General features: G+C 43.5%; 1 pseudogene across 1 annotated transcript; it reads left to right on the top strand.

Annotated features, from left to right (window-relative positions):
- Positions 1–16,013: 16,013 nt before the first annotated feature.
- Positions 16,014–17,285, top strand: LOC311185019 (tubulin alpha-1B chain-like; annotated as a pseudogene). Its single transcript has one exon. The product of its transcript is annotated as a tubulin alpha-1B chain-like (transcript).
- The last annotated feature ends 3,899 nt before the right edge of the window (positions 17,286–21,184 follow it).

Here is a 21,184-nt window from a genome sequence, read left to right as displayed (position 1 = left end):
AAGACACAAAATACTATCTTACTCCCAATGTAGACCTTTGCAAAAAATTAGACAGAGGAGTTGATTAAATTCATACATTCAGTAAGAAATATTTACTGTATCTCCAAAATAGGCAATGACCCTGATCTCATGAAGTTTCTATCTTTCTATTGTTGTTGTTGTTGTTAAAGATTTTTTATTTATGCATACAACTGGGGTAAAGGCCAGAGGTGCAGGGGGTGAGAGGATTCACCAGAGACAGAGTGGGAAGCAGAACAGGCTGAAATACACTGAGGGAGAGAAGCTGATAGCTAGTAAGCAAATAAATATGCCAGAAAACATTGGTGATTGATGTTTTGAAGAAAACTAAGCAGGTCAATACAGAAAGTTACCTGGTAAAGGAAGTGGTGGGAAAGGCTTCTCAGAGGAAGTAATATGTCCGAGCCCGCGGACTGTTCAACGAGGTTCTCGAGGGGAGAGCAGCGACCTGAAGAACAGGGCTACACTACGGAGGGAGACACGTGCACTCTTCGTTCAGCTATCGCAGGTCTCGTTTACTTTCGGTTTCGGTGGGGCTTTATAGCTGGGGACCGGAAGCGGAAGAAGCAGGCCAAAGCCGTCATGCGCACTGGGCCAAAAGAGGCTAATCCCGGAAGGGCACATGCCCTTATTTGGTGCGCCGGAGGTCGTCATGCGCACTGGGCCGAAAGGAGCACAGCCAATCACAGAAAGGGGGAGTATCCTGATGCCACGAGGTAAGGCGCCAACAGATCCCCCTTTTCTCTTTATTAGTGAGGAGGAATGTGCCTGTCTTAGGTTGCGGATTGCAGGGACGAGCCTTACCCATCATCACCCGAAAGTCCTAGATGGAAAGGGAGCACGGGCTGTCTTAGGTTGGTCTTGTCCCGCATTCCATCTTACCCGTCATTGGCTATCCATTCCAGCATCCTCAAGGGGGCCCAGCCAGGAAGCTGGATAATGACTGAAGTTAAAAGGCTGCCAAAGGTCAGGACGGTGGGACTCCCATAGCATGTAGGCTGTGCTACCTACTGGCCAGGCACAGACGGCAACCGGAGATCCTTATATGCGCCCCCGCTTTCCAGCATTTCCAGGCGGTGATAGTGCACCTGGATAGGTCTCGCCTGAAGGGGCTGTATTTGTTGCCTTACAAACCCAACAATTTCGTTTAAAACACAAGGACCTATAGCAAGTAACAATAAAAGAGATAACAGGGGGGACCCAACAGGGGAAGCAAATACAGCAAAAGTCCATTAAGGCAAGTCCATAAGGGGTTGGTTGCAAGTTCCTGGAAATGGAGATGGCCAAACCGGAGGCACCCGTGGCCAGAGCAGAGGTAATGTCTTGCAGTTGCAGGGCGAATCCAAGGAAGAAGACGCGGATGCGAGAGAGGCGGGTGGTCCGAGGCCGGCTAAGACACGGGCGACAGGGTACTGTTGAAGAACCAGGAGAATCCAGGTGGCCACAGGCATCCTGAAAAGGAAACAAAAAGAGACGCCTCAGAGGGACTCAGCCACCCTGGGCGGAAGGGGTTGACGGGGCGCCTCGGCGGCGTCCGGAGGTTTTGTAGTGGCGCTGGGTGGCGCAGGTACAGCGCGAACCAAGCGCTCTGGGAGCCAGCGAGGAGAGTCAGCATCGTGGGGGTAGACACAAACTGCTCCACGAGCCCAAATCAAAACAGGGTCTGGACCATTCCAAGAGCCGGTAAGTGGGTCCTTCCATTTGACCAACGCAAACTGAGTGGAGGTGGAGGAGTGCCAAAAGCGGTCGGCTGCACTTTTACCAGCATCATCCAGGCGGAGGAAATTTAAAATAAACAAGGCATGACACAGGACATTGCGGGGCGCCAACCGGGAGGGGTACCAGGAAGATTGGCGGATTTTGTGAATAACGGTTTTGAGTGTCTGGTGGGCTCTTTCAACGATGCCCTGTCCCTGGGGATTATATGGTATGCCAGTAGTATGGGCAATGGAAAGGGTGGCACAGAATTCAGAAAATGCCTTGGAAGTGTAGCCTGGTCCATTATCAGTCTTAAGGGCCTTAGGCACGCCTAAAACAGAGAAGGCGTAAAGGAGATGGGAGATAACATGTTTGGTGGCCTCCCCAGCATGGGGAGAAGCCACTAAAAATCCACTGAAGGTATCAATGGAAACATGGACATACTTGAGATTACCAAACTCAGAAACATGGGTGACGTCCATTTGCCAGAGGTCTCGAGGGGCCAAACCACGAGGGTTGACACCCAAGTGAGGGACAGGAAGGGAAGTAGCGCACGTTGGGCAGGAGCGAACAATGTGCCTGGCTTGGTCTTGGGTGAGACGGAACAACACACGCAGGGACCGGGCATCGAGATGATGGAGGTCATGGGCTTGTTGGGCCTGGGTGACCGAAAGAACGTGAATTGTCTGAGTGGCTGCATCGGCCAAGTTGTTTCCATGTGTCAAGGGTCCCGGAAGACCCGAATGGGCCCGAAGATGGCCAAGGAAGAAAGGAGCGGTGCGGTCTCGTATGGCCTCCTGGCAGCATTGAAAAAGGGTCGCAGCCATGGAGGATGTTTTGATAAATGGGGCGGTTTCAAGTAGGGGGACCGACTGGGCAATGTAAGCACTATCTGTATATAAATTAAGAGGTTCATGGGCAAAGGAAGAAAGAACAGTGATCACCGCCTCAAGCTCTACAATCTAGGCCGAGGAATGAGGGGTTTTGTCTTTCAAAAACCTTACAATTATCAATAAACTCAGCCTTCCAAAGGAGGTGATCGCCCCCAGAAAGGGTGGCCTTTGCCAGGCAGTACCAATCCGACGGAGTGAGAGAGGATTGGTCTAAGGTATCCAAAACAGTGAGGGTGAAGGGCGCCGTGGCTCCATAAAGGGACACCGCCTCTTTTAGTTCTTTAACGTGGCGGAAATTATGAGGCTCATGATGACGTTGAACAACGCCCTGGGCGTTGGTGGTTTCAAACGCCAGGAAAGAGATGTAATGGAGCAGGACGCGAAGGAGGAGGGAGGGACGGAGAGGGCGGCTGAGTGGGAGGAGTCAAAGAAAAAGGCGGCAAGGCAACAAGGGGGGAAGAAGGAGGGCAAAATGGCAGCAAGGCGGGAACAGAAGGACAAAATGGCGGCGGATTAACTTGTGGGGGAGGAGCAGAAGCACCGTCAGCAGACACGGGGAAGGCCGCACACAATTTATCAAAACAGTTAACAAGAGTATTAATTTGGTTTCCCAAGGTCTCAAGTGTTTGCATTAAAACAGGCTTTTTTAGGGGGTCCTTGGCAAAAGAGGCGGGGGGAGGCCAGTAGCGACCCTCTTGTTCTGCCAACTCGTCCCAGTCTACCTCGGAAGCCGAAGGAGACCCACGGTGATGTCGCGGCAGAGAAGGGTAGAGGCTTTTGCATGGGGGAAGTGTATTTGGAAGGGGCTCCTTTACGGGGGTGCCAGCAGGTTGGGGGGCACCATCTGGCACTGGGGGTGCATTATTTTGGGGATTAGTCTCATCATCACTATGAAAGGAGAGTAGGTCTTCGCAACAAGCCTCGGGAGGAGAAGCCTCAGCAATACTGGAGGGAGCGTTTTTAAGAATATTTTCAGTATGGGAAATAGTGTGTTGTAAGCCAGGATCATTTCCTCGCTTGGCTATAAGATCATTAATGAGGTTCCAATAGGAAAAGGCCGTCACAGGGACTTTTTCAGGTCCAAAGACGCGGTAGAAATCGTTTAAAGCGTCGCCGACCCTTTTCCAACGTTTTTCATCAATGGTTCCCTCTTTAGGGAACCATGGGCATGTTTCTTGGATGAAATCAAAAAATAAAAAGAGATCCTCATACTTAACCCTAACTCCGCGTGTCCTAAGAGCTTCTTTAAGTTGGGAAACATAAAGCTGGTGCTCACTAAATGCCTGTCCCTTTTTTAAACAATTCAGACGCCAAAACTTACCTAATGACTGTCCCGCCGGGTGGGTCGGGGCCTGAATAACTCGCGCCGCGCGCCGCGTCTGGGTCTACTGTAAATCTCTCGTACTTCGAGCCCCACGTTGGGCGCCACCTGTCCGAGCCCGCGGACTGTTCAACGAGGTTCTCGAGGGGAGAGCAGCGACCTGAAGAACAGGGCTACACTACGGAGGGAGACACGTGCACTCTTCGTTCAGCTATCGCAGGTCTCGTTTACTTTCGGTTTCGGTGGGGCTTTATAGCTGGGGACCGGAAGCGGAAGAAGCAGGCCAAAGCCGTCATGCGCACTGGGCCAAAAGAGGCTAATCCCGGAAGGGCACATGCCCTTATTTGGTGCGCCGGAGGTCGTCATGCGCACTGGGCCGAAAGGAGCACAGCCAATCACAGAAAGGGGAAGTATCCTGATGCCACGAGGTAAGGCGCCAACAGTAATACTTTAATTGGAATTCACATGACCAAAAGTAACCCTGTGGAGATCTAGGAGAACACTTGTGTTCTGCAATCGCAAGTGCAAAACCCCTGATATAGTACCAGATTAAAGTACTTAAGGGAAAAAAAAATGAGGTAAGTATGATGTGAGTGTAAAAGAGAAAGAGAAGAGATGTGATTATATAGGTAGACATGATCTAACATTTGGGAAACTTAATAGACTGGTATAAGGAATTCACATTTTATTCAAAGGACAACAAAAAGTCAGTTAGAGGTTAATCAGGGTAGTGACATGAATAGTAGGGAAGTAAATTGGTGCAGCCACTATGGAAAACAATATGAAGATTCCTCAAAATATTAAAAATAGAACTACCATATTTGCAAAAAAAATATGAAAGTACTGGGCCTCCCTGGTGGTGCAGCAGGTTAAGTGCAGCACTGTGAATCTGTCCGCAGCCTCGGCAGTGAGGGTTCAATTCCTGGCCGGCGAGGGAGCTACCCACATGGCATGGCAGACCTCTCCTGTCTTGCCCACTGCTCCCCTCAGCAGTGCTTTCGTTCCACCTACCTGTTCTGCTTCCCACTCTCCCTCTGGTGAGTCTTCTCACCCTCCTGCGACTCTGGTCTATACCCCAGCTCTTGTATAAATAAAATAAATCTTTAAAAAAATATATGAAAGTACTAATTCCAAGAAATATATACAGCCCTTTGTTCATTGCAACACTATTCACAATAGCCAAGATAAGGAAACATCTCAAATGCCCAATGACAATAAATGAATAGATAAAGAGGTGGTAAGTATGTACAATAGAATACTACTGTGTCATGAAAAAGAAAAAATTGATGCCATTTGTGACAGATAACTTGGAGGGACCTTGAGGGGATTATGTTAAGTATAATAAATCAAAAGGAGAAAAACAAATATTTTATGATTTCACTCATTTGGGAAGAAGCAAATGAACAAACAAAACTAAAACTGAAACAAACCCTTAGACAACAGAAGGGCTTTTACTGGAGGGTAAGAAGTAGGGAGGGAAGAGGTAGAGGGAACAAACTGATTGGTAGTGGATGATGACTGGACCTTGGTGGTAGGTGGGTGTGATAAGAGTTGCTGAGACAAGAAACTATTTGCCTGAAACCTATATAGTGTTTTAACTAATGTTACCTTAAATTAAAAAAAAAAATTCAAGAATTACCATACGATCATGAAGTTACAACATACATGTAAAATTAGAAGGAGAAGAAAAGAAAAGAAGAAATACTTGAAGTGATAATGACTGAGAATTTCCCAAAATGAATAATAGATGCCTACCTTTTTGGGTATCTTGTGTTCCCTAATTTAGAACCTCTAAATGTTCTGGAATGTAATGTAATTTCTGTATTAGTGGGCTAGGGCTGCCGTAAAAAAGTACCACAGACTAGGTAATTTAAACAGTCTGGAGACTAGAAATCCAAGTTCAAGATGCCAGTAGGGTTTGTTTCTTCTAAGGTATTATCTCCTTGGCTTGTAGACAGTCATCTACCATGTGTCTTCACGAGGCCTTCTGTGAGCCCTAATCTCCCTTTCTTATAAGGTCCACAATCATACTGGTTTAGGGCCATTCTAATGACCTCCTTTTTACATAATTACTTCTTTAAAGAACCTGCCTCCAAATATAGTCACATTCTGAGATATTAAGACTTAGAACATCCATATATTAATTTTGAGGTCACCCAATTCAGCCATTAACAGCATTTTTATTCTTCATGCAAATCCTTTTTTTCAATATTAATTTATTTAGTAGAAGAACTGGACTGTAGGCCAGAGGTGCGGTGGGAGTGGGGAGGGGGAGAGGATTTACCAGAGACAGAGTGGAGAGCAGAACAGGCAGATTGACTGAAGTACACTGCTACAGGGAACAGCTGTGAGACAGAAGAGGTCTGCTATGCCATGTGTGAGTAAAAAAAAAAAAAAAAAATTGAAAAACAAGGGAGGCTTCCCTGGTGGCCAAGGGAGTCTCAGCATGCAAATCCTTTTTATAATTTCTCCATCTTCATCTTTCTAAAACTTGTGATCCTTCTTAATGTTCTATTACCATTGGTTTTGCTGTTTTTGATTTATTTATAATCCTTTCCCATTATTTTAGTAGAATCTGAGGAGAGAGAAGAGGAAGTTGATTAACCTACCATCTTTTTCCCAGAAGTCCTACCCATCCATCTGGTTACCACTCTGCCCTATGAGAAATCCTCTGACTGATGTCATATCACAGCCATCTCTCCTTTCCCTTTAAATCCTAATTCATTTATCTTATGTATAATTTTTATTAACCTTGTGAGTCTATACCTAGGTTTTGAGTTCCTTAAGGTTTTTTCATAATTCTGTTTCACCCACTAAATATTCAGTAAGTATTGTGGAGACTAGTGGATATTTTCACTTATAGGAGGAATGTAGGGAAACCAAATAAGGGATTAGGAAAAAAAGTTATTATAATAAAGTGAAAATCAAAATCAACAGGCAACTATAAACCTATCACTATCACTATTTGATTGATAAAAATTACTAAATTTTGGGCCTCCCCGGTGGCACAGCGGTTGAGTGCTGGGTTGCAAAGCTGCCCACAGCCTCTGCAGTGCCGGTTCGATCCCCGGCTGCTCCCAGGCCACCGAGGAGGGTCCCACATGGCGCGCAGACCTCTCCTGCCTCGCCCGCTGCTCCCCTCAGCAGTGTGCTTCGGTCCTTCTGCCTGCTCTGCTCCCTGCTCTGGCTCTGGTGAATTCTCTCACTCTCCCGCGCTTCTGACTGTACCCTGTGCTTGTATAAATAAATAAATAAATAAATAAATAAATAAATAAATCTTTTTTTTAAAAAATTACTAAATTTTAAGAATTTATAATGACCATTCTTATAATTCAGTTTTATATTCATGTTTTAGTGACGTGTACTATTACATCATGGATTTACAATGCACTACCCTACTATACGCGGTGGCTTATGGAAGAAGGGGGTATAAAATTTCACATCCAAGTTCAAAAATGAAAAGCACAATGTCATCTCCTTGATCAAAGCTAATGACACAGCCCTGACAAAAACTACAATAGGACAATTACAAGTAAAAAACAGGTCTATGAAGATGATGAGATCCCTTCTTCTTTCTAAGAAATGTTAAGGTTAACATGTTCAAAACAATATTGGTCACTACAGTAATGAATATCTCAGTCCTGAATTCAGGTCATTTACAGCTAGTTAAGTCATCCAGGTATATCTAAGGAGCCTCCTTCCCTTATACGATTTCCTCTTTTTTCTGAATTTCTACCAGACTTGGATTCAAAGTTTTCCAGTCGTTAATGTTGTCATTTGGTTGGTTAGTGAAGAGTTCTTTATCCTGCTTTGCTCTATCAAATGCAATGACGAATCAAGTGTGAAGAAAAGCAAGAAGACAAACACAAAGTGCAGCCAGATTTTGTAACATTTCAGAATGTAAGGGCTAAAGTTTACACCCAGTTTGAACATTCTGATTTGATCACCCAAGTCAGGCTTTCTTGGAAAAGCTGATAAGGTGAAAAAAAGGACAAAGTCAAATCCCACTTAACAGAAATGGAAAAAACAACAAACAAAAAAAAATGATGCCAACATTTGGTGAATCATAAGTAATTTTTTCATCCTTGTGTTTACTGGATTTTGTCCCCCCACAATTTGGTCAAGCAGGTGTAAGATAAGGACTCTTGTTCTCTTGGGGAAGCCCTGAAAGCAAGGAGTAAAATGAATGCAAGTGCGGATGCTTCAGACTGACATGCTGAGCCTTCCAATGGAAAGCCTGTCTCCATGGACAGCAGCGAGATTCCACAGCTTATTGGGGACAAAGTTAACTGGATTTTGCTTCATCTAGCTTACACAGCTGGTAGAGAATTCTGTACTTAAGGGCACCAATCAAAGAAGTTCTGGAATGGACCGCAGGCCCCATGATGCCTGTCCTCCTTTCTGTCCCATAATACTCTGATAGCATCCTCAAGCAGTTGGTAAAGTTCTGTTACTCTGCCTTCTGGTATCACCTCAGTGTGGGAGGCTATGCTCACACTGCGGCTAAGTAGACCAAAGAAGGAGTAGAAGCCAGGAGAGGAGGCGACACATGGCCATGGCAGAGAAGCCACAGGCAACACGGAAGAAGAGCTGACAAAGAGCTGTCAGGACAGACGCATATTTGTAAACACTCCCTGGGGTCGGTGTTGCTGAGACCCAATAAAAACTAATATGTTCCAGTGATACATGAAGGAAATTCAGGTTATGTTTTGGGACATCGAAGGGACAGATGACCCTCCAGAGCCTGAGCCCCGGAGGATATCCTGGTGATGCTTACATAAGTCAGATTGAATTTGGTGCTCTCTGTCTCAATTCTGCATATTGGACTTCAGATGACCTTGCAGTTTGGTTTGCAGTGTGGCTGAAGGCATGAGCAGGAGGTGGGAGGATGCTATTCAGCATCCTACTGAGCCTCTCTCACCCCCACCAACCCCAATCTAATAATTACTGACATAACAATAATCAGATTACCCAGCATTGAATCAACCCAGGCAGTCACCCTGGGTACCCACAGATACTTTCTACTTATGTCAAGTTGTGAGCCTAGTTGCTAAACATCTCCAGGCCCCATCCAGTCAAAACTGAATCTGTGGGAGGTAAACTGACTTCACTTATTTTCCTCTTCTCTCCATTTTCCCAGCTAGATCACCCTTTTCACTTGTGGATTACTCCAAATTCCAACTTGGCTTTGTCTTCTCAGGGCATATACCTTTGAATTCCTTCAGAATCCTCCCCAAGATGTAACACTAGCGTGGGTTTTTATCAGATGAAGTCATCTCTGTCAATGGACCTATTAACTCATATGTTACCTTTTTCAAGTTATAATAATAACATCTGGGCTGAGATAAAAATGTGTGTGTCTCCAGGAGTTGACGTTGCAGCAAGACAGCAGGGAGATGACTTGACAAGAGGCCCTCTGGCACTGCCTGGTGGCATCTAATCTGGGACTAGAGCTGAGGACATGATCAAATCTGTAACCAAGTATATTTGTTTTTTATTTTATATATTTTTTATATCATTCTTCATTTTTATGCAATGTATGCTTTCTCATCTTGGGTATAGTCCCTGTGAATTTCCCACCACCATTTCACCCATGCACCATCACCATAGTCCCTTGTGGTCTTCCCTCCCCTGTTTTGATTCTGCTCCCTCCCACTCCCCTCAGAATGTCTCTGGTTTATAGTTGCCTGTTGATTTTGATTTTTACTTTATTATAATAACTTTTTTTTCCCTAATCCCTTATTTGGTTTCCCTACATTCCTCCTATAAGTGAAAATATCCAGAATTTTTCTTTTTCTTTCTGGCTTATTTCACTGAGCATGATCCCTTTCAGCTCCATCCATGTTGCTGTGTATGGCATGAGTTTATCTTTTTGATTGCTGAGTAATATTCCATCGTGTATACATACCATATCTTCTGGATCCAGTCATCTATTTTTGGGCATTTAGGTTGTTTCCATAGTTTACCTATTGTAAATAGTGCTGCAATAAACATAGGGGTACAGGTGTCCTTTTGAATTAATGTTTTTGTGTCCTTTGGATAGATTCCTCAGAGTGGAATTGCTGGGTCATATGGTAGCTCCATTTTTAATAGTTTGAGGAACCGCCACAAAGCTTTCCATAGTGGTTGCACCAGTTTGCACTCCCACCAGCAGTGCAGGAGAGTTCCTTTTTCCCCACATCCTTGCCAACATTTGTTGTGTCTGGTTTTTTTAATATGTGCCATTCTTACTGGTATAAGGTGGCATCTCATTGTGGTTTTGGTGTGCATTTCTCTAATTATAAGTGATGTTGAACATTTTTTCATATGCCTGTTGGCCATTTGAATTTCCTCTTAGGAGAAGTGTATTTTTAGCTCTTCTGCCCATTTTTTGACAGGGTTATTTACTTTGTTTCTGTTGAGTTTTGACAGCTCTTTGTAGATCTTTGTCATCAGTCCCTTATCATTTGTGTTGTGTGCAAAAATTTTCTCCTGATCAGTGGAGTTTCTCTTTGTTTTGGTTAATGTCTCTTTTGCTGTGCAGAAGCTCTTTAATTTGATGTAGTCCCAGTTGTTTATCTTTTCCTTCACTATTTTTGCTTTGGGTGATGTGTCTTTGAAGATTACTGAGGTATATGTCATGTAGTGTTTTGCCTATATTTTCTTCTATATATTTTATGGTTTCAGGTCTTATGTCTAGTTCTTTAATCCATTTTGAGTTTAACCAAGTATATTTCTGCTTCTACTACTACCAAATTCTTATAACAACACTACCCTGGGTCTTGAATGCTAAGGTTAGGTCAGTAGCAAACAAACTGGCAGGCCAGCCATCTCTACTCATTGCTAGGCAATCAGCAGAGAAGTCCTCTCCGTTGGTCCTTTCTCCATCCTAAAAAGCTAACACCTACCAGGTGAGCAGTCACTAATCACAAAAAATACAAGGACGTTTAGCGCTCACAAAAGGTCTGGTAAAAGAACAGAAGAGAGAGGACTGAACACGATATAATTTTGGAATTATCAAACCAATGACCACAAAAATCTGACAACTTTTTGGCCTTGCCTTTTGCCATTGCAAAGGCATTACTTTACCATAATTCAGGGCTATATTATAATTAACTTTTGCTCTGATGCTACAGAACATCTAGTGAGAATTAATACCAACATCACATTTTGTTACTTAAATATCAATAGTAACACATATATATAAAGCAAACATCAAACCAATGTATTGAAGATGGAAATTGAGAGATGGGAAAAACAGGATACAGTTATCTCTGTATGCTAGTAGTTAAAACAGACCTGAGTCTCACACAGAGTGTGAGCCATTTCCCACCACATACACCTCCCCACTCTCTGTTTCAAGAAAGACATTTCTACACACTCCTTTCTGGCAGCATTTTTGTGACATCTCTTTCTCTTCAAAGTCCAGTCTGATATTTATTTTAGATTCAGTTCCATTCACCAAAATACTGAAGGGAGGAAAAATACACCCCACATAAACTTCCAAGACCCTAAAAATACCTTGAGAAACACTAGAAAAAGGGGTATTGCTTGGGGTAGGAAGAGGGATTTTCCGATGTGGCTACAAGTGGGCTGGACACCCCCCCAATGACCTCAGTCTCCCTGTGTCCAGGCCCAGGGATGTCAGGCAACCATGCCCAGGGCACAGTGAATCCAGTAACTCATAAAAGAGCCCAAATGAAAACTAGCATCCTTTCCTATATGCCAGCTACTCAAGACAACCACCATGGAGACTAGCAAGAGGAAGCCTGCAGGAACTGTTGCTTTAGTGAAGTCCAGAACTCATGCAGGACCAGCCACAACAAGTTATTCGGGCTACACTGTCTTCTTCCACTATATCCTCTGCCTGGGTTTCGATCATGGACAGCACGATCAAAGATTACACCTTTACTTTTGCTAGATGCCATGGAAGAACACTTCTACAGATACTGAGCAGCTAGTATCTTGTTAAAAATTAAAATTCACTTTCATTTTGATTCCTCTCAGCATGCTTTGTCACATATAAGCTATTTTCTGAAGATCCAGTGGGTGGCAGTAATAGCAAAGAAATGCCAGCCTGATTCTCCAGCTGGCCTGCTTTGGTGTTATCAAGATTGTTGAGAGGTGACAGTAGTATAGAAGGAAGAGCATGAGTGATTAAGTCAGAATAACTTCTGCTTGATGCCCATATTCCTCCAAGCTTATTTCTAGAATCAAGTGAGGTGTTAAAAGCAAAACCCCTAGTACACATAGCACCTAGCACACAGCAGAGTACATAACAAATATTATGTACATAACAAACATTATTATCACTAAGGCTGTTTCAACAGCTATGACCAAAGAGCTCCAATGAGAAACAGAAAATTCCTATTCACTTTCCTTAATTGTTTGGTAATCAAAAACTGCTTTGGGGTGGGTATGGGAAGGAGCTCTCTGAACACAATCCTATAAAATAGGATAAGCCCCACTGGTAAAGAAAAGATCTCTAATGTTTAGCAAGTGCTTTGAACTAACTGTAAAAAGCTCCTAATCTGGATATTTCATCTCCTCCTATAGTGCTGAATTCATTCATTCATTCAGTAAATATTTATTAACTTCACATTATGTGCCAAGTAATGTGTCTTGTAAGTGATCTCTTGAAAACATATTGCATGTTTATAGTCCCAGTGACAAGTGGACTAATTCCAGTTGCCATTAAATACACACTTAATGATTTGTGGTGCTAAAAGCTGACTCAATAAAGTCCACATTATTACTCAATTCCATAAACAAGAACTTCATAAAGGATCCTGGAACCCGCACAAAGTTCTGAGCTGTGTTACAATTAAATAACTTTAAGCAAACAATTTAGCCTCCCTAGGTCTCTTGTTTTCTTAACAACTGCCCTAGATATCTCACTGGACAGTTTCAAGAGCCAAAGAAGATAAACAGAATGTCAAAAAAAAACCCCTATACAACACATAGTACATTCTTATAGATTAAAAACTATCTACTTTGGGCCTCCCTGGCGGCGCAGGTGGTTGAGCGGTGCGCTGTGAAGCTGTCCACAGCCTCTGCAGCGCGGGTTCCATCCCGGCCAGCCAGCAAGGGCCCACATGGTGTGGCAGACCTCTCCTGTGTCGCCTGCTGCTCCCCTCAGCAGTGTACTTCGTCAGTCTGCCTGTTCTGTTCCCTGCTCTGTCTCTGCTGAATCCTCTCACCCTCCCACACATATGGCATGTACCCGGCTCTTGTATAAATAAAATAAATCTTTTTTAAAAAAAACCTAAATTATAAAAAAAAAAAAAACTCTATCTACTTTGACCCAAACCTTGGCACAAAGTTCCAGGTGTATCCTGAGTGGTACTGAAAATTCTCTTCTGGTGTTACCACCAGTGGAAAGACAGAACCATTTCCTCTTGTGTGTTTCCACTAATCTAGCATAGAAATTATGTTTTTAAAATTCTCCTTTTGTAAGATCAAATAAAATTAGAATCACTTCTGCCAGGTGTCCATGGACAATACATAGCAAATCCCGTCTTGAGTTTTGCTCACCTTTCATTCAGTGAGCATTTATCAAATTCCTACTCTGCTCTGCTCTACGCAAATCAGCGAAGCAACTGCAGCCACAGTCTCATGACTGCAAGAGAATAAGACTAAGGGTCAGAAGAGTATTTTATACATTTCAATAACTTTGAGAAACATTTATTATTGATGACATTTTTACATACATTTAAATATTTCTTATGGGCGATGCCCAACCTTTATTAAATTGGCTCATTTTATCCTGAATTCATCTGCTCCACACCACTCAAAGGATGCCTCTAGGTTTATAAAACTACATTTTCTGCCACCATTAGGGTCATTGTCAATATGTTCATTGGCTTTGGTAATTTCAAATTACCAGTCTGTCAGTAAAAGTGATTAAAAGTATATTAAAATAGAACCACTACAACTCAGCCATATCTTCCTCATTTACACTATTCCCTGCAGTGATAATAAACCCCAAAAAATGTATCTAATGAGGTCTAAATATTTAGTTTTATCCATGTCAATTGCATTCCTGTCTGTTCCCTTCAATTTTCTTTGCTGATGCCCAGGCTATTATTTCAAAAAGCATGAATGCTGTGGTATCATCATAAAAATATAAAAATAGTCTCCTCCAGGACACACAGCAAATGATGTCTACTACTGTTCTTCCTGAGATCTCTTCTAAGCGAACAGGACTGGGCCTCGCTGGGCCACTTCGGAAAAATGATTTCCATTCTGCCATCTTGCAGTCCACTTGTAGCTCACAGCAGCCAGGAGACCATCACCCTTTTCCACCCGATCAGATCCTACCATCTTTTCAGGTCTGCTCAGAACCCACTGCTGCCATGCCATCTTCCTACCTATCTCTATATCTCCTGTTCCAAAATTATCCATGAAATCCTTCATTGAGTCTGTCACTACTCACAGACCTGCTTGCTTTGCAGCTATCAAAACAGCACCAGTCACTGTAAAAACATGGATCAAAAACACTAACAATCATGGATCCATCAGCCACGAGACCTCTCCTAGTCCCTATGTGTTCTTTGGTTGCAATCACAATTGGTGCAAACATAAACTAAATGAGCAAATTCTTAGATATGCTTCCCATGGCCCCGCATCCTGGGGTAGGAAAGTCCCCAACGAACAGAGACCAACCTTCTGCACTGCCAACCACAGTGCCCCCCAGAGCTGCATTCAGCATGACACCAGAGCAGGGCTTCACACACATAAGCCTTTTTTTGTTGCTGTTGTTACTAGTGGTGGTGGTGATAATGGGTGTGGGTGTGTGTTGCCTATAACAAAATTTAGATATTCTTATATACAGATGAATAATTATTAAAATGACCCAGAGGCCATTTTTGCTTAATTTCAAATTTCATGTTAAGTATCAGCTAAGGAAGTTTCCAGATACTTGAAGTGATTCATCTTAAGAAGCAAATATGTTGAAAAGAGGCATGAAAGGAATTCTGACTGTTCCCAGCTACTAGGTTAGAATGGAAGTTTTATTAGGGCTAAAGAGGCTATCCACCTTCACACCTGAGGGGAAGTCATTAAATTTTTAAATCTTCATAAGCTCAGTAAGACCTATCAAGCCCTCTTGTTGCCCCCACATTGCTATTTGACAAAGATTATTAATAATGACTTGGAGGTAATTGCTATTATGTATGGCTCCATTTTTCTTCTCATTTTCAAGTGATTACTCTGAAAACATCATGAATATAATTCTCCTATGAAGTGAAAATATTTTATGCCACCTGCTTTATAACTCACTTCAGGAAAACAACTGAATCTCTCACCTATGCTTCAAAATAAGTTCCTGAAAGTTTTCTTTCCAGATCTTCTCACACTTTCAAAAGCATGAAAACAAGATTTCTTTAACCATGTCCATAAAGATTAGCTGCAGCAAAATATCTGCCATCAAAGCCACATCAGTAGCAGCCCCAAAAGAAAGGAAATAGCATATGACACACTACATCAATAGCGTCTTCATGTTGCTTATTTCGGTATCACTGAATCTTACTAAAGAGAAATCCGCTACTTGGCAAATGGTCTGATACATTTGTAGCTTCCTAGAGTCAGGATTTTATTGTGATTTGAGGATCTTACACTAGATAACCACTATGGTCCCCCACCGCCAGGCGAGGGTCCCACATGGCGCGCAGATGTCTCCTGCCGCCCACTGCTCCCCTCAGCAGTGTATTTCTTCAGTCTGCCTGCTCTGTTCTGGCTCTGGTGAATTCTCTCACCCTCCCGCACTTCTGACTGTACCCAGTGCTTGTATAAATAAATAAACGAAAAATCTTTAAAAAAAAAAATCACTATGACAGAAGAAATACACTGAATATAATCTAGGAAAACCTAAACTCCCAAAACAAACATAAGCTCAAAGTAACAGGTTGGAAACAATCCTACAAGCAAAAGGGACTCTAAAAATAGGCAGGGACAGGCATACTTATATCAGACAATATAAATTTCCAGTTAAAATAAGGTAAGAAGAGCAGGTTCTCTTAAATTGCCTAAAGGTAATGCTATGAGAAGCAACCACCTCTCTTCTTCCTCTCTGCCATCTGCTCAGCAGCCACAAAGTAGCAACCATGCATGAGTGTGTCTCCATCCATGTTGGCCAGGCTGGTGTCCAGATGGGCAGTGCCTGCTGGGAGCTCTACTGCCTGGAGCAATGGCCAGATGCCCAGTGACAAAATCATTGACTTCCTTAGCTATGAGATGGGCACTGGCAAGCATGTGCCCCAAGCAGTGTTTGTTGACCTGGAACCCAGTCACTGAGGTTCACACTGGCACAAACTGCCAGCTCTTCCATTCTAGCATCTCATTTCAAGCAAGGAAGATGTGGCCAATAACTATGCCCAAGGGCACTACACTATTGGCAAGGAGTTCATTGACCTGGTCTTGGACAGAATTCACAAGCTGGTTGATCAGTGCACAGGTGTTCAGGGCTGCTTGGTTTTGCACAACTTTGGTGGGAGAACTGGTTCTGGGTTCACCTCCCTGTTATGGAATGCCTCTGTCAATTATGTGAAGAAGTTGAATCTGGAGTTCTCCATTTACCCAGTCCCCCAGGTTTCCACAGCTGTAGTTGAGCCTTACAAAACCATCCTCACTACCCACACCACCCTGGAGCACTCTGTGCCTTCATGGTAGACAATGAGGTTATCTATGACATCTGTCGCAGAAACCTTGATACTGAGTGCCCCACCTATACTAACCTAAATAGGTTGATAGATCAAATTATAACCTCCATCACTGCTTCCCTCAGATCTAACGGAGCTGTGAATGTTGAGCTGACAAAATTCTAGACCATCCTGGTGTCCTTTCCCCACATCTATTTCCCCTGGCCACATATGTTCATTATCTCTGCTCAGAAAGCCTACCAAAACAGCTTTCTGTGGCAGAGACTGCCAACGCACGCTTTGAGCCAGCCAACCATATGGTGAAATATGACCCTCACCTTGGTACACAGTTTGCTTCCTGTTGTACCGTAGCAATGTGGAGCCCAAAGATGTCAGTGCTGCCATTGCCACCAGCAAGACCAAGCACAGCATCCAATTTGTGGATTGGTGCCCTACTGGTTTCAGTTTACATTAATTACCAGCCTCCCACTGTGGTACCTGGTGGCATCCTAGCCAAGGTACAATGAGCTGAGTGCATGCTGAGCAACACTACAGCCATTGCTGAGGCCTGGACTCATCTGGACTTGATATATGCCAAGCATGCTTTTGTTCACAAGTAAATGGGTGGGGACATGGAAGAAGGAGGCCCGTGAGGACATGGGTGCCCTTGAGAAGGATTATGAGGAGATTGGAGTGGATTCTGTTCAAGGAAAAAGTGAGAAAGGAGAGGAATACTAAAGTTAAAATGTCACAAAAGTGCTGCTTTTACAGGGGAGCTTATGCTGTTTTAATCATTGAAATGTTTTGGTCTGATCAATTTGTATGTAGCAGTGTTTATGATCATATACAATTACTGACCTATACCTGAAAACATGACACTTTGTTATAGACCCCAGCTGTCCATTTCTATAATGAGTGTGAATAAAGTAAAGGAAGGAAGGAAGGAAGGAAGGAAGGAAGGAAGGAAGGAAGGAAGGAAGGAAGGAAGGAAGGAAGGAAGGAAGGAAGGAAGGAAGGAAGGAAGAAAAAGTCACAAGAGATAGAGAGGGACACTATATAGTGATGCCCCTTGGGATTCATTCCCAACAGCAAGGAAAACATGAGAACATAAATAGTTGGGACTACATGAAACTTAAAAGCCTCTTTATAGCAAAAGAAATCATAAATAAAGTAAAAAGACACCCCACTAAAATGGGAGAAAATGTTTGCATACCGTACATCTGATATCAAAGGTGTGCAAAGAATTCATAAAACTCTGCAAAAACAAATAACCCCATCAAAAAGCAGACAAGAGAATTAAACAGACACCTCTCCAGAGTAGACATTCAAACAGCCAGCAGGTACATGACAGAATGTTCATAATCACTTATTAGAGAAATGCAAATCAAGATGTCAATGAGATACCATCTTACACATGTGAGAAAGGCCCTATGGGAAAGACCAGAAACAAGTGCTGATGAGGATGTGGAGAAAAGGGAAGACTTCTTCTCTTCCGGTGAATGCAAACTGGTCCATCCCCTATGAAAAGCACTGTGGAGGTATCTCAAAACATTCAACATGGATCTGCCATTGAGCCCAGTAATTACACTCCTAGGCATCTATCCAAAACACTCAAAAACACTAATTTATTGCAGTACTGCAGTATTGCAGTACTGCTTACTATAGCTAACTATGGAAACAACCCAAGTGCCCCAGAACAGATGAGTGGATCAAAAAGATGTGATATATGTATATATACACAGTGGAATACTTAATACTCAGCAATCAAAAAAGATAAACTCACATCATTTACAGCAACTTGGGTGGAGCCTGAAAAGATAATGCTAAGTGAAACAAGTCAGAAGAAGATAAATACGGATGGTGTTACTAAGATGTAGAACATAAAGTAACCAAATGAATGATCAGATAAAGACAAGCTGCAAAACTCACCCTTGATAGCTGACTACAGAACTGAAGTACCAGATGGAAGGGGAAAGGAGAAAGCATAAAAAGGGAAGGAAGCACAGTGGTCTATAGTGGGAGAACATGAATGAGTTGGTGGTGGTGCACTATGGTGGTAATGCCTGATGTGGGTACCCCGATATTACCTCAGTTAAAAATATATTATTAAAGGGCCTCCCCTGGTGGCGCAGCGGTTGAGTGCTGGGCTGCAAAGCTGCCCACAGCCTCTGCAGTGCCGGTTTGATCCCCAGCTGCCGGCGAGGGTTCCACACGGCGCACAGACCTCTCCTGCTGCACCCACTGCTCCCCTCAGCAGTGTATTTCGTCAGTCTGCCTGTTCTGTTCCCCGCTCTGGCTCTGGTGAATTCTCTCACCCTCCTGTGCTTCTGACTGTACCCAGTGCTTGTATAAATAAATATATAAATCTTTAAAAATAATAAATTATTAAAAAATAAAATACATTGATCCATCAATAAACATTAATTGAGGCTGTTGTGGACAAAACCTACATAAGCTCCAATGATATGTCATGACTTTCAAGGAGCTTTAATTCTAGTATGGAGTCAAGATGCACATGCATGAAAAATGACCATTTAGAAAAATGATGCCAATCAACCATTATCCCAAACATCTGCCTTCCATTGTATATGGAATTACCTACAACCTCCAGGTTAAGACAAGTTGCTATTAACATGTTACATGACCTTCACTGTATGCCGAGCCCTCTGCCAGGACACTCTCCTTCCCATTTTCTCTCATATGAAATGCTGCTTCCTTTCCTGTCCCACCTAGTCTGATTCAGGGTTGCTCCTACAGAATGTTCTCCCTTAGTACCCTCTCCAAACCTTGCATCAGGGCACTCGTGACACTGTACTGTAATAGCTAATTTATCTGACTCCCAGTTATACTGGGTTACAGGAGGGCTGAAGTGTTTTCTCAACTGCTTAGTCTTCTGCAATTACCCATTAGACAAGATGAAGGGATCCTGGATGAATGCCTCCATGTCCTGTGGATCCTCCCTTCTAAATCTATCTTAAACCCATCCTGTCTTCCATCCCATTGTCATGCCTCCAAGGAGTTGGTTTAAAACAGTGGCTGGTCACATGACCTCTGGAATCAGACCACCTGTACATTATCTCCACTCCACTACCTGTGATCAGGTGGGCAACGAAGGGCATGTTACATAATTTATATATGCCTCAATTTCATTATCTGTAAAATGGAGATACAATAGAACCTACCTCCTAAGGATATTGAAAATGTACATTAAAAAAAAAATAAGATAAAGCCCATAATGTCAGGCAAATAGGAGCATTTAATAAAGGTTATCCCGTTTAGTTCAAATGTTCATTAGACGGCTGCTCTGAGGCACCACCTCTGCGTTGTTCCCAGGCCCACTCTCAGCTGCTGCAGCCACCTCTGCCGGGCCTCCTCAGTTGCAGCGGACTTGGACAGATTACCATCAGAACCCCCAACTCTTGTCGCCTTACTAAGCTACATGGGATCACTGACGGTGCCTGACCATGTCAGACATGGCTGGCCATGAGCACCGGCTCCCAAATCCCCACCAAGGACTTAAAGATTTAAGTTGTGGAGAAGGCAGAGCATGGAAGACACACCCCTGCTAATGGGAACACTAATGAGGAAAATGGGGAACAGAAGGCCAACAAGGAAGTAGATGAAGAGTAGGAAGGGGGCGGGGAGGAAGAGGATGGAGATGGAGATGAGGCCAAGGCAGCCACGGGCAGCACAGTTGGAGATGATGAGCATGATGACATGGACACCTAGCAGCAGACCGATGAGGATGACGAAAGGGAACAAAAGGAAAATTTAAACATAAAAAATAAAAAGGGGGCCTCCCCTGGTGGCACAGTGGTTGAGCGCTGGGCTGCAAAGCTGCCCGCAGCCTCTGCAGCACCAGTTCGATCCCGGGTCACCGGGTGAGGGTCCTACACGGCGCGCAGACCTCTCCTGCCGCCCGCTGCTCCCCTCAGCAGTGTACTTTGTCAGTCTGCTTGTTCTGCTCCCCGCTCTGGTTCTGGTGGATTCTCTCACCCTCCTGCGCTTCTGCCTGTACCCAGTGCTTGTATAAATAAATAAATCTTTGAAAAAAAATTAAATTAAAAATAAATAAAAAGGTCGCAGCAATTGTATCATTCACTTTCCATATCACTCCTCAGAATCCAAACTCTGTCACCTCTGGTAGAGCCCACCTGCCCTCAGACTCGGTCACCTCTGGTAGACCCACCTGCCCTCAAACAGCGCCGCCAACAACCCTGCCCCCACCACTCAAACAGAACCGTGTAGATTTGCAGCAGGGGAGAAGAAAAAGAACAAAAGCTTCAAAGCCCTGCATTTTTTTCTGTAAAGTAATTTTTATTTTATTTATTTTTAAACAATATTTGCTTCCCCCCACCCCCTCAGATTGAGTCCCCATAGAATTTCCTTCCCCAAGGCACCCGTGCACCATCACCACAGTCCCCTGTGCTCCTCCCTCCCTCCCTCTGATCCCTCTCCCTCCTCCTCTCCTGCAGTATGTCTCTGATTTATAATTGTCTGTTTTTGCTTTGTTATTTTTTTTTACACTGATGTCTTATTTGGTTCCCCTATATTCCTGTTATAAGTAAAGCCATCCGATATTTTTTTTTTCCTTCTGGCTTATTTCACTGAGCATAATTTCTTCTAGCTCCATTTAC

Source organism: Talpa europaea, assembly GCF_964194135.1.
Source record: "Talpa europaea genome assembly, chromosome: 15".
NCBI classification, from domain to species: domain Eukaryota; kingdom Metazoa; phylum Chordata; class Mammalia; order Eulipotyphla; family Talpidae; genus Talpa; species Talpa europaea.
The sequence above is the reverse complement of the archived record's forward strand: the minus strand, read 5'-3'. Positions and strand labels throughout refer to the sequence as shown.